Consider the following 10,298-nt stretch of genomic DNA (forward strand, 5'->3'; position numbering starts at 1 on the left):
AACATAGGCAACAACAAGGAAAAAGTCAGCTCAGGAGTGTCGTGGTCCCGTGGTTAGCGTGAGTAGCTGCGGAACGAGAAGTCCTTGGTTCAAGTCCTCCCTCGAGTGAAAATTTTAGTTTCTTTATTTTCGCAAAGTTATGATCTGTCCGTTCGTTCATTGAGATCTCTGTTCACTGTAATAAGTTTAGTGTCTGTGTTTTGCGACCGCACCGCAAAACCGTGCGATTAGTAGACGAAAGTACGTGCCTCTCCAATGGGAACCGAAAACATTTGATCGCAAGGTCATAGGTCAACCGATTCCTCCACAGGAAAACACGTCTGATATATTCTATACGACACTGGTGACGGCATGTGCGTCACATGACAGGAATATGTTTTCGGCCCATCTAACTTGTACACTTAGCGAATGGGTAAAAAGATTCTTCTACCTTGCCCGATTTAGGTTTTATTGTGGATGTGATAATCACTCCCAAAAATGTGATGAAAACATAAGAGTTTGTCACATAAACTGAAAATAAAAAATTAAAATTTTCACTCGAGGGAAGACTTGAACCTAGAACCTCTCGTTCCGTAGCTGATCTCGTTAACCACGGGCCCACTGTGCTCCTTGACTACCATTGTCCTTGATGTTGCCTATCTTCGGATGGACTACTCAGTTTGTATATTTTACAAATTTTTTTCATAGTTCCACACAACTTCTTCCTGTTTTCTCGATTGATCTGTGTTCAGTTTTTCAAGGCCTATCCACTGTGCCAACTTATAACTAAATCTGAGGGGGGTGCGATGGGGAGGTTCCCTTGTCAGCTCTGATGGATGCATCAAACTGCAATGTTAGAAGTCTTATACAAGAAGTCGCGTGTTTATTAAAATGTTTTCGAAAATTGAACAATTCTCAGATTCCCCATGCCCGATGGATTCATCTCCTTCATAATCCTATCACTCACTGCATGCTCATGAACGTCATTCACTGAGATTCGTTTCTCATATGCCGATGTCAGGTACGAATACTTCCCAAGGTATGCACCTCTTATCCATCCTCATCCATACTGAACACCTACATGTGTCAAATGCGTTGCTTAAATGCTACCACACAGTCCATCACCAATGTAGTTAAGCGCTCTACAGATGACACCAAAATACTTTAATATGAGGTTATACCAGAAATTGAAATTTAACCGGTATCTAACTCAACCGTCACCATTGATTTTCGCCCTGCCCGACAACCCCATCCCTCCCTGTTTTACATCTCCACACGCTGCACATTCAGCATTCTTCTTAGCTATGTAATATCAGTACCTCATCTATCATCCCACTAACTCCATTTCCCACCTTTCCCACCGCTACACCTATTCAGTTTCTGGTGCCAATTCCTGTACAAGAGTATTCTTACAGTGACATCGCCGGTCTCTGCACTGACAACGAAGCCATAATCACACCACCATCAATAATGAATCAACATCATAACCTTATCCTACGATAGGCTACCCTATAATAAAGTTATTTTGATGTTATTCTTTTCTTTGCATGTCTTGTATTAGTTTTTAAATTTGTAGCTATCTGCCTGAAGACTGGCAATTTTGTAACTACTGATAAGTTATTCCACAATGAGGGAATGAACAGTAATGAAGAGCTTCGGGATATATGAATAAATGAAAATAAGTTTCTGACGGTTGTAGTATCACACAAATAATAGAACCAAAGAGAATATCTAAAATGTTCCAAAAGTGAAAAATATTTCTATGTTACATTGCGATCACCCATAGGAAAAATATCTAACAAATTGTAATTGCTTGAAAATGTGTCTGTTACTGTAAATTACTTATTATAGAACTGGAAAGTTTTGTTTGTAAATGCGTAGGCAGTTTTAGTACATTTTTATGAAACGTCTTTATGGATTATTTCATTTCCATTGACTAAGTCCTTCAGTAAAAGCACTTTGTGCCATTATCCCAGCACGGACTTGATACGTTGTGGCCACTTTGTCTGCATGGTACACCCTTCATAGAAGTTTCAGCACTTAACACATACGTGGTAGCACAGTGGTTCAGACACTAGGCTCGCTATCAGCAGAATCTGGTATCAACACACGTTAGGCTATCCGATTTTGGCAAATAGATTAGACGAGTGGCATGGCAGTCATGAGACGTTCTTCTTACACAAAATGTACTGCCTCTTCTGAAGGAGACCAACTCCAGTCAGAATAATTGGAAATTTGTGGCGATATCTTATGGAACCAAACTGTTGACGTCATCGGTCCCTAAGCTTACACACTACTTAATCTAACGTAAACTAACTTAAGCTAAGGACAACACACACACACCCATGCCCAAGGGAGGACTCGAAGCTCCGACGGAGGGAGCAGCGCGGACCGTGACAAGAAGCTCCAGACCGTGCGGCTACTCCGCGCGGCCTGTCAGAATAGAGTATGGTGTCATGAGAGTAGTATCACAGACGTTAGACGAAGAAAGAACAGCTTCAGAAATCCAGAAGAAGAAGTATAACGAATCTACGAGGTGTCTCTTGCACAGTCATAAAACCCAGACGCCTTGTATCAGATCAAGAAAAACTTTTGTGTAAATGGTGGGGTGTACTCGATGGTAACCTAGGTCCCACCTAACAAAGAGTTGAAGGAGTAAAGCAGCACCCGAACGTTAATCCTAGGATGTCAATGAGGTACTTTCTATTGGGTGCTGCGTCCCTTACATGAGACTGGAAGCAGTGAGGGCAGGGGTGATGCAGTGATGTGAGTGTATGGAACGGCAAGATGCGTGACATCTCTTAGTCAGCAGAAAGCTGTATCAACTCTGTATAATGAACAACCTTTTCAGAGCTGTAGAGAACGGTATCCCCACAAATAAATTTGGTCAATTTGATCCCTTTCTAATTTGTTAGTATCGTTACTATGTCGTATTTTCTTTGCACTGTTTAAATATCTGAACACTTTTGTTGGGGAAGTTGTATTTTCTTCCACAAGTCGTTGCATAATTTTCTAATCTGAAATCCTGGACACAAAGGTAATGGTAAAATAAATCCTAAATTTGCAACGTATGTAATGTGAGATAAGTTAGACGTGTCAGATACCTACTTCCTCTGGTGCCTTGACTTTTAATAATTCCCTGCAGGACGTCTGGTTGGTGGTGTCGTTTGTTGTTGCCCAGAAATCAGAATTTATTAATACAGAGCAATGGACCATATCTTAAAGTCTGTTTTAGTCCACAGCCACTACAAATTGTCTGAATAATATTTAATCACTCTGGTTAGCCCTAGATGAAGTAGAACTTCTATTTATTTGTTACAGTTTTGGATGTGAAGCTATTTTCGAATGCATGCCTGGAATACATTTCAGTGTATCATAGTCGACATATTACACTGGTATTTATTTCAGGCTTACTTTTGGAGGTGGGTCGACAACAAACGTTCTACAACAATCGAAACAATATAAGGGGAACTTCAGCCAGTCAGAAACACTGTGGTAAAATGATATCATTCAGACATCTGGAAGTTTCTTGCTCCTAATATCATATTTCGTATATATTGTTTTGGCACATTGGCCTCATAGCTCTTTTGTCTAAACTGGTATTTTATTATACATCTATGTTGTCCACTAAGCACTTATACAGATTTATGGTGAAATGAGAACAGACTTCCTCTAACTGATCGAATGCTGTGTCACGTCCCTTGGGAAGTCCGAAAATGCATCAGCATTTCTATGGCTGCTGCTCATCTTGGAGTAACTGTAGCTCTAAAACAAAACACCACCCATGATTATTCAACAGGAAGCTCTGCAATTAACAATTTACTCAAAGCTAAGCGAAAAAGCATTTACGTAACTGAATTTGCTCAGTTTGGTCCCTTCTTTGTACAATTTCAATATTTGGTAGTATTTTCAGGAGCGACAAACACACAACTGACCGTGACTAGAGCTTTCACTAGTAGCTCAGCAGTGCGTTTGTCGAAGATGACAATTGCGCTGATGAAATATTTTGGGTGTATCACAACAACGTTTGACGTCTCGACCGAGAACTGTTTAGATAACTAGTCTGTTGGGAAAGCCTAAGCAACACATGTTAGATATTCTTTGCACTGTTTTGATATGAGCCCCCTTGTGTCTCGTAAGTAATAATAGAGCCCAAAAATTGCCAACAGGAGCTATGGCCCATTGGCAGGTACACAGATTACACTGTAAACAGTAGTGAAACAAGCTACAAGTTTGCCTTCACAGGCAGCTTGAATAAACACGTGGGTAATTCTAAAGTCATCGCAGCCTGTAAAAGCATCTGTCTAGATAGCTTCCGTCGACATTCCACGTAAGTGACAACTTTGCGGCGCTTGATTCGGATGAATAAGAGAGCAGAGTCTGCTCAGTGTCGCCTCTCGTTTAACCCAGACTACTGAAACAAATCAGTTCTTCACGGCTACAGGTCTAAAGATGATCGTATATACCAATAATCGGTCATCATAAATTAACATGCGACAATGACAGTAGTACCTATAGTTACAAACCAAAACCTATTGATCTCTCTGGACAACAAGTGTGCTCACATTAAACTAGAATAAAATAGTGTATATATGACGGTAGTATCTGTTCCCGAAAGAACAGTTACCGTGGATGACCATGCAGCTTTGCTAGAAATGAAATGATAATTAAATAGACACCCTAGCTGCAAACAGGCGTTGATGTACTTCATTGGGGACATGTTGAAAATGTGTGCCCCGACCGGGACTCGAACCCGGGATCTCCTGCTTACATGGCAGACGCTCTATCCATCTGAGCCACCGTGGGCACAGAGGATAGTGCGTCTGCAGGGACTTATCCCTTGCACTCTCCCCGTGAGATCCACATTCCCAACATGTCCACACCACTACATTCGTAGTGCGCCTAATAGATATTTGCCCATCATACTCATTACTCGTGGCAGATTAATCTACCAAGTCCCGTACGAGTTCAGGCATAGCGTGTGCGTTCGCACAAGAAGGTCAATGGCTGGGAAGCCATATTTTTAACTATATATGACGGTAGTATCTGTTCCCAATGAAGTACATCAACGCCTGTTTGCAGCTAGGGTGTCTATTTAATTATCATTCCATTTCTAGCAAAGCTGCATGGTCATCCACGGTAACTGTTCTTTCGGGAACAGATACTACCGTCATATATAGTTAAAAATATGGCTTCCAGGCCATTGACCTTCTTGTGCGAACGCACACGCTATGCCTGAACTCGTACGGGACTTGGTAGATTAATCTGCCACGAGTAATGAGTATGATGGGCAAATATCTATTAGGCGCACTACGAATGTAGTGGTGTGGACATGTTCGGAACGTGGACCTCACGGGGAGCGTGCAAGGGATAAGTCCCTGCAGACGCACTATCCTCTGTGCCCGCGGTGGCTCAGATGGATAGAGCGTCTGCCATGTAAGCAGGAGATCCCGGGTTCGAGTCCCGGTCGGGGCACACATTTTCAATATGTCCCCAATGAAGTACATCAACGCCTGTTTGCAGCTAGGGTGTCTATTTCATTATCATTTCATAAAATAGTGTCATATAATTCCTTGTCGTGAACTGTTTATAACCAAATCATTAAAACTGCAACACCAATAAGGACAGACATTAATGAAATTTTACCTGTTGTGCGAATACAGTGTAGTGTCTAGAATACATGATTAGGTTATGATTATACACATAAACTTGTAGGTGATTTTGTGGTATCAATGTGCCACTTCTGGCATCAGAAACTGCTACAATGAAACTGGATATCGAGCCGAACTGAGCTTGGATGGGCCGCAGGAGAATGTCACTCCATGCTGCTCTAAGTCCATGTCAGAGCTCATCAATCGTAATGGCAGGTGAGTGATGGTACGTCAGTCTTTCAGTAATCCATGGCAAGACATTTGTAATCTGTGAGAGATCTGGAGCGCCCTCTGTTCAAGATAATTGAATTAGCTCGAAGGAACCGTCTATTGACACACAGTCATACTTCTCGATTCCCATTAGGCTCTTGAAACCGTTCCTCGTAATAGAGTTCCAATCAAATTGTGTACCTATGGAATAACGCTTCAATTGACGACTGGATCCGTGATTTCCTCTCAAAGATCTCAGTATGTAGTAACCGACAGAAGATCATCGAGTAAAGCCCAAGTAATATTCCACGTTACACAAGTTTTATAGGCCTTCTGCTGTTCCTAATCCACATAAATCATTCAGGAGATAGCCTGAGCATCCGTCTTACATTTTTTCAGTTGATACTGTCTTTCACCGTATACTAAGATCAAAACCAATTGCAAAATGACGTAGAAATGATTTCTGAATAGAGCAAAAAAGTGGCAATTGCCTCTCAATAAGGAAAAGTGTGAGGTCATCCACATGAGTACGAAAGGAAATCAATTAAATGGCGATCACACGATAAATCACACAAATTTAAAGACTGTCAATTCGATTAAATACTTACGATTTACAATTTCGGACAACTTAAGTTGGAACGATCACATTATTAATGTTTTGGGGAAGACCAACCAAAGACCATGTGTTATTAACTGATCACTTAGAAGATGCAGCAGATCTACTAAAAATACGGCCCACGCAACGCTTCTTCGTCCTCCTCTAGAGTACTGCTGTGCTGTGTGTGATCCTTAGCAGATAGGATAGAAGGAGGACACGCTAAAGTGCAAAGAAGGGAAGTTCGTACTGTTGTTGTTGTGGTCCTCAGTCCTGAGACTGGTTTGATGCAGCTCTCCATGCTACTCTATCCTGTGGAAGCTTCTTCATCTCCCAGTACCTACTGCAACCTACATCCTTCTGAATCTGCTTAGTGTATTCATCTCTTGGTCTCCCTCTACGATTTTTACCCTCCACGCTGCCCTCCAATGCTAAATTTGTGATCCCTTGATGCCTCAAAACATGTCGTACCAACCGATCCCTTCTTCTAGTCAAGTTGTGCCACAAACTTCTCTTCTCCCCAATGCTATTCAATACCACCTCATTAGTTACGTGATCTACCCACCTTATCTTCAGCATTCTTCTGTAGCACCACATTTCGAAAGCTTCTATTCTCTTCTTGTTCAAACTGGTTATCGTCCATGTTTCACTTCCATACATGGCTACACTCCATACAAATACTTTCAGAAACGACTTCCTGACACTTAAATCTATACTCGATGTTAACAAATTTCTCTTCTTCAGAAACGATTTCCTTGCCATTGCCAGTCTACATTTTATATCCTCTCTACTTCGACCATCATCAGTTATTTTACTCCCTAAATAGCAAAACTCCTTTACTACTTTAAGTGTCTCATTTCCTAATCTAATCCCCTCCGCATTACCCGATTTAATTTGATTACATTCCATTATCCTCGTTTTGCTTTTGTTGATGTTCATCTTATATCCTCCTTTCAAGACACTGTCCATTCCGTTCAACTGCTCTTCCAAGTCCATTGCTGTCTCTGACAGAATTACAATGTCATCGGCGAACCTCAAAGTTTTTACTTCTTCTCCATGAATTTTAATACCTACTCCGAATTTTTCTTTTGTTTCCTTTACTGCTTGCTCAATATACAGATTGAATAACATCGGGGAGAGGCTACAACCCTGTCTTACTCCTTTCCCAACCACTGCTTCCCTTTCCTGCCCCTCGACTTTATAACTGCCATCTGGTTTCTGTACAAATTGTAAATAGCCTTTCGCTCCCTGTATTTTACCCCTGCCACCTTCAGAATTTGAAAGAGAGTATTCCAGTTAACGTTGTCAAAAGCTTTCTCTAAGTCTACAAATGCTACAAACGTAGGTTTGCCTTTTCTTAATCTTTCTTCTAAGATAAGTCGTAAGGTTAGTATTGCCTCACGTGTTCCAACATTTCTACGGAATCCAAACTGATCTTCCCCGAGGTCCGCTTCTACCAGTTTTTCCATTCGTCTGTAAAGAATTCGCGTTAGTATTTTGCAGCTGTAACTTATTAAACTGATAGTTCGGTAATTTTCACATCTGTCAACACCTGCTTTCTTTGGGATTGGAATTATTATATTCTTCTTGAAGTCTGTGGGTATTTCGCCTGTCTCATACATCTTGCTCACCAGATGGTAGAGTTTTGTCATGACTGGCTCTCCCAAGGTCATCAGTAGTTCTAATGGAATGTTGTCTACTTACGGGGCTTGTTTCGATTCAGGTCTTTCAGTGCTCTGTCAAACTCTTCACGCAGTATCGTATCTCCCATTTCATCTTCATCTACATCCTATTCCATTTCCATAATATTGTCCTCAAGTACATCGTCCTTGTATAAACCCTCTATATACTCCTTCCACTTTTCTGCCTTCCCTTCTTTGCTTAGAATTGGGTTGCCATCTGAGCTCTTGATATTCATACAAGTCGTTCTCTTCTCTCCAAAGGTCTCTTTAATTTTCCTGTAGGCAGTATCTATCTTACCCCAAGTGAGACAAGCCTCTACATCCTTACATTTGTCCTCTAGCCATCCCTGCTTAGCCATTTTGCACTTCCTGTCTATCTCATTTTTGAGACGCTTGTATTCCTTTTTGCCTGCTTCATTTACTGCATTTTTATATTTTCTCCTTTCATCAATTAAATTCAATATTTCTTCTGTTACCCAAGGATTTCTATTAGCCCTCGTCTTTTTACCTACTTGATCCTCTGCTGCCTTCACTACTTCATCCCTCAGAGCTACCCATTCTTCTTCTACTGTATTTCTTTCCCCCATTCCTGTCAATTGTTCCCTTATGCTCTCCCTGAAACTCTCTACAACCTCTGGTTCTTTCAGTTTATCTAGGTCCCATCTCCTTAAATTCCCACCTTTTTGCAGTTTCTTCAGTTTCAATCTGCAGTTCATAACCAATAGATTGTGGTCAGAATCCACATCTGCCCCTGGAAATGTCTTACAATTTAAAATCTGGTTCCTAAATCTCTGTCTTACCATTATATAATCTATCTGATACCTTTTAGTATCTCCAGGATTCTTACAGGTATACAACCTTCTTTTATGATTCTTGAACCAAGTGTTAGCTATGATTAGGTTATGCTCTGTGCAAAATTCTACCAGGCGGCTTCCTCTTTCATTTCTTAGCCCCAATCCATATTCACCTACTACGTTTCCTTCTCTCCCTTTTCCTACACTCTAATTCCAGTCACCCATGACTATTAAATTTTCGTCTCCCTTCACTATCTGAATAATTTCTTTTATTTCATCATACATTTCTTCAATTTCTTCGTCATCTGCAGAGGAATAATTTCTTTTATTTCATCATACATTTCTTCAATTTCTTCGTCATCTGCAGAGCTAGTTGGCATATAAACTTGTAGTACTGTAGTAGGTGTGGGCTTCGTATCTATCTTGGCCACAATAATGCGTTCACTAAGCTGTTTGTAGTAGCTTACCCGCGTTCCTATTTTCCTATTCATTATTAAACCTACTCCTGCATTACCCCTATTTGACTTTGTGTTTATAACCCTGTAGTCACCTGACCAGAAGTCTTGTTCCTCCTGCCACCGAACTTCACCAATTCCCACTATTTCTAATTTTAACCTATCCATTTCCCTTTTCTAATTTTCTATCCTACCTGCCCGATTAAGGGATCTGACATTCCACGCTACGATCCGTAGAACGCCAGTTTTCTTTCTCCTGATAACGACGTCCTCTTGAGTAGTCCCCGCCAGGAGATCCGAATGGGGGACTATTTTACCTCCGGAATATTTTACCCAAGAGGAAGCCATCATCATTTAATCATACAGTAAAGCTGCATGTCCTCGGGAAAAATTACGGCTGTAGTTTCCCCTTGCTTTCAGCCGTTCGCAGTACCAGCACAGCAAGGCCGCTTTGGTTAATGTTACAAGGCCAGATCAGTCAATCATCCAGACTGTTGCCCCTGCAACTACTGAAAAGGCTGCTGCCCCTCTTCAGGAACCACATGTTTGTCTGGCCTCTCAACAGATACCCCTCCGTTGTGGTTGCACCTACGGTACGGCCAACTGTATCGCTGAGGCACGCAAGCCTCCCGCCAACGGCAAGGTCCATGGTTCATGGGGGAAGGTTCGTACTGTATTATCGCGAAATTGGGAGGAGTGTCAAGGATGTGGTAAGCGATTTGTGGTAGTTATCCGTCAAACAAGGGCGTTTTTAGTTGCAGCAGGATCTTCTCATGAAACTTTACTCGTCTTCTTTCTCCTCGGAGTATGAAAATATTTTATTTTATTTTATTTATTCATTTTTTTGTGCCCACCTACGTAGCGACGAATGATCATCATAACAAAATAAGGGAAATCATTGCTCGTTTAGGAATATTTAAATGTTCATTATT

General features: G+C 41.2%; 2 non-coding genes across 2 annotated transcripts; one reads left to right on the forward strand and one right to left on the reverse strand.

The window, feature by feature from the left end:
* Positions 1–4,711: 4,711 nt before the first annotated feature.
* Positions 4,712–4,786, reverse strand: Trnat-ugu (transfer RNA threonine (anticodon UGU)). The gene has a single exon. It is a non-coding gene; the product is annotated as a tRNA-Thr (tRNA).
* Positions 4,787–5,379: 593 nt separating this feature from the next.
* Trnat-ugu (transfer RNA threonine (anticodon UGU)) lies at positions 5,380–5,454 on the forward strand. The gene has a single exon. It is a non-coding gene; the product is annotated as a tRNA-Thr (tRNA).
* Positions 5,455–10,298: the final 4,844 nt, after the last annotated feature.

Source organism: Schistocerca nitens, chromosome 4 (assembly GCF_023898315.1).
Source record: "Schistocerca nitens isolate TAMUIC-IGC-003100 chromosome 4, iqSchNite1.1, whole genome shotgun sequence".
Lineage (NCBI taxonomy): Eukaryota > Metazoa > Arthropoda > Insecta > Orthoptera > Acrididae > Schistocerca > Schistocerca nitens.